Source organism: Lytechinus variegatus, chromosome 2 (genome assembly GCF_018143015.1).
Source record: "Lytechinus variegatus isolate NC3 chromosome 2, Lvar_3.0, whole genome shotgun sequence".
NCBI lineage: Eukaryota > Metazoa > Echinodermata > Echinoidea > Temnopleuroida > Toxopneustidae > Lytechinus > Lytechinus variegatus.
In genome coordinates, this window is record NC_054741.1 from 47721692 (window position 1) to 47725998 (window position 4307).

The following is a 4307-nucleotide window of genomic DNA, read 5'->3' on the forward strand; positions in this document are numbered from 1 at the left end:
GAAAATGATGGTCGGACGTACAAAAAGGTGGATCATTTTATGGAATTTCCCAGCAGTTATCTGTGTGTCCTCAAGTGGAAAAAAAACCCATTGCATTTCTGTGTTTCAATAACACATCTCAAGGTGCAGATCCATTCTTCATTTATTGCTTATAGGGCATCTAAACTTCAGATGTTCGTGAATTAAAATGTTAAGACAATATTTCGATTCCTGTTCCTTTACGCCAATGAAAATATGGTTGTTGTGATCCGCTTCAGTATGTCATTCTGAATGACCCCCCTCATGTGAAGGTACAAATGGATGGCATTACATGATTTGAGAACTAGGTTGGAACTAACTCCTGATCACAAGTTAATGTTTGGGCCAATGTTCATCTCCGAATGTGAATAACATTTCATTATGTGTATAACTGTTTATTATTGGTATCGTTATCTTCCAAAGATAATCTTAGTATCACTGCCGGCTTCTGTACCAAAAAACAGATATACTCTTTGTATACTTCAAGTGCCATTGAACGCAGAGTTCATATCATCTCTCTTGAGGCAAGGTCTATGAAACATCTCTCATGTTTCTTAAGAAGACAATCTTTAAGTAAGGAGCGGTGAATACATGGAGTCCTGAAAAGCTCATTCAAGTGGTGGCCTGGTTCTGGGGATTCACAGGAGGAATTGTGGCATGTGAGAACATAAGAATAACAAAAAAACTTTTGATTTTGTGCTTGGCTTTTTGGCTAGAATGCATTAAATCACTTTAAATTTGTGAAAAAGGCTAGAATTAACCATTTTCAAGTCTTTATGTTAACACTCTTCGTATTGCTTGTGGCAATCAAAAATTGAAAAATAAAGTTAGAATATTGTCTGTCTCCTCAAGCAAATAAGATTAGTGCCAAAACTTACCAAGTGAACTAATTTCAATCATATTTCAGGAAATAGCGCAACTTTTCTTCTTGCATAATCTCCAAAAAGGGAAACCTGTATTGCTCATATCATTGTGAAAAGTTATCGCTACAAAGGCATTTCTTACTTTTTATATGATCTGCAAATCCATTCTCATTCGGGAATCTTCCATTCACCCATCTACAAGGAAGACCAGCGAAGCACATGCCCAACAATTTTTTTTGTCCTGGCAGTTTTAAATATGGTTCAAAGCAAATGAGTTTGATGCAACTCCATCTGTTCAAAGCTCCTAGTTGTTATATATCAATATACATGTACTGTCACCAAATAATGTGCATGTCTGGTTTAACTACTACATTATATTTTTAAAATTCTCTATCGCTTCATACAGTGTTTCTGAGCACTTTCATTATACAAAGAGCTTTCATCCTTCAAGCAGTGGCATTGGAAAATTTATGCAATACGTAATCTTAATTTTCAAGTCTATCTTTGGCTTTGGTAATTTGCCCCAAATGCATATATCACTATTCCAATTCATTACTAGGAATACTACGGTCGATCAATCTCCCACCAGTTTTTCATGATCACTTTGCTAGGTCTCCTTTAGACTATTCTCATTCTAGAGCGATCTTGATCTGCACTCTTGATGTAAGACTGCATACAAGTATTCACATACATTTAAACAGATTTCATTACTTTCTCACTTTATATTTTCTGATGTGCTTTGCTTTTGTTTTTATCTAGATCATAATTCTGTATTTACAAAAGTCTCTCTTTTTTTGACAATTGTACAAATGTACGTCTTGCAAAAGTAGTGAATAGTTGAAAGTATTGATTGGAAATATCAAATCATACAATATTTTGATTCTGAAACTGTAGGATTCAATATTTAAAAAAAAAAGTATATGAAAATCCCAGAAATGAAAAAAAAATGAACAGGGGTGCTTTATAAGATGGCTGCTTTTAGTAACAGGATAACAACATGCAATAATATAAATATTCAATTTGTTATGTTAAACAATGTTGGAGAGAGATTTATATTTCAGTCTGGGATGTACTTTATATTATGTAGATGTAACCCCTAGCAGTTTGATTATGCAATGCATTGTTGGTGAAACTGGCTTAGAAAACGGAGAGGAGTGTGCACTTATTTACCAAAGCAGAAAATGAAACCATTGGGTTGCAGTGTGTATGACATGTATTACAGCTTAAGTGTTTGTCATGGAATGAAATATGATAGTCATTGAGTGTTTTTGTTTGATTTGATTATGTTTATCAACAAGCATTTATAAGTTTTGTTGAGAATGAATGGTTGGTACAAGGGCACAATATATATATTTTTGAGGTTGAGAAAATACTGGTAGTTGTATCGTGTACAGAGGAGTTATTGAAAAAGGTCAGAGATAATTAAGGATTGACGTTGACATTTCTTTTTCTTCATCTACAGTGTAAAATCTCTTTTTGTAGAAAATATGAATTTAGAATGTTGTACAATTGAATTGACATGATTTTATTACAAAAGATGGCAATCAGGAGATAGAATATGGTTGATAATTTGCATGTTTATTAGAACTTATCTTGTGGACGTAGATGGAGAACTCTTTGTTTTATATTGGTTGGTTTGATTTTTGTGTGATCTTTGTAGAGCGTTGTTTCAGGTATTTTTCCTAAAGACTGGAATAGCTTGGTTGTATCATCAAGAAGAATGGGTGCTTATTGCTTAAGTGAATTAAAACAAAATTATCATTTGTTTTAGCTTTTGTTTATTTTGGGTAGAAGCCAACAGATCTGTGCACTTGAGTGCATTGTGACTGGGGGTTTGGGAAGATCTTTTTGAAATTGAATTACTGAAGATACTCTAGCTCTGTGACTTGGTGAACTTTGCAAGCTATCTTGATGTATTTGCCATTACATATTTCAGATATGAGATGAGTCAAAGGTTAATATTATCAGCCTTTTTTAAGGAAAGGTGAAACTTCCCATTAAATACCATATAAAAAACTACAAGCTAAATGTACGTGGTTGTATACACATAACTTTCTTCAATCGAGGATTTGTTACATACATGTAATATTGATGAATGCTACATGCATGTAGCATGTACTTTTGTGTACAGCAGTATTCCAGGTAACAAAACAAACTTCTAATGTGGTTGCGTTCATTACCCTAGCTTTTGACCTCTCTCCATTGTTCATAGTCATGCCTAATATCTTGTTATGAATTTGTGTCAATCAGTTGAACACCAGCACAGCAATAGTGAATATTACAGTGCAGCTGCCCTGGTGTTGCTCTTCGTCTCCTTACCCCTCCTCCTTTGGTGTTCTCTGCTTGGGAGGCATGGTGCGACACATTTGGAAACTTTCTGTAATGAAATGTCTATTGTAAAGTATTGTGATGAGCATGATGAATAAAATATGATGATCATAATGAGTGTGACAACCCACTCACTGTATAGTCCCCCTGCGGCCGCCATGAGGGCGCCTTGTGGCCACAGTTAGGGCAACCTGCGGCCACCTTGCATCTGCCATATGAGGTATTAAGCACCTTTAGAAGATTAAGAGGATTAAGATCAAGTAATGGGCATAGCATTTAGTTACAATATGGTAGGAGATGTATTAATCGGGCTTATTATTAGTTTTGTGATGAAGGCCATTTCTTATCCATGTTCTTGCACCATTTTCAAAGTAGCAATTGCACAGTAAGAACAAAATAATTTAGTGCACCAGGTGCGATGAATAAGTCATCAATCACAATTATCTCAGAGTTCTGTTGTGGAATCGGGAAGCAGAAACTTCAGGTGGAATAGTAATAACTCATTTGATTGTGGTGTGAAAAAGCAGAAATATTTTAGAATTCAAAGAAACTTTTGAAATGAAACCGTATTATTAGTCCATCGTTCTGAAATTTGGACTTTGCAGTTCGGCTACCTCACTTTCCAGTAAACCAAGATGTGCTGCAACTATAGGTGATGGTGCTTAAAACAATATAATTAAGTGTGAAACCTCTCACCGTTTAGAACAAATTAACAATGCAAAGACCAAGTTAAAAATCATCTATAATATTCAATAAAGAAGGTTTATACTGTTGGTATCTTGGATATGAAGAAATTATTGTTTTCGACCACCCTCCAATTCTGCTTGTAGGTATTGTACCACTTACCAATATTGAACCAAATGTGATGTCATTAAATTTCCTTTTCAACATTTCACATTATGGAAGTATGTTGATAAGCCTCTACCCATACAGAATTTGAGACAAATTTGCTCATTTGGTTACCCAACGTATGGTTAAATGAGTGCCTATTAGGATATCGACACAAGTCAAATTTGTCTGAAACCTGGGGAGCGTTTCACCAATATTTTCATCCGACAAGTTGTCAGATCTGACATCTTTCCATGATTTTGATTGGCT

The 4307-nt window shown here is 34.9% G+C and overlaps 1 long non-coding RNA gene across 1 annotated transcript; it reads right to left on the minus strand.

Annotated features, from left to right (window-relative positions):
- Positions 1–1678: 1678 nt before the first annotated feature.
- LOC121408204 lies at positions 1679–4307 on the minus strand. The gene is made up of 2 exons (XR_005969014.1): positions 3401–4307; positions 1679–3356 (listed from the first exon to the last, which is right to left on the minus strand). It is a non-coding gene; the product is annotated as an uncharacterized LOC121408204 (long non-coding RNA).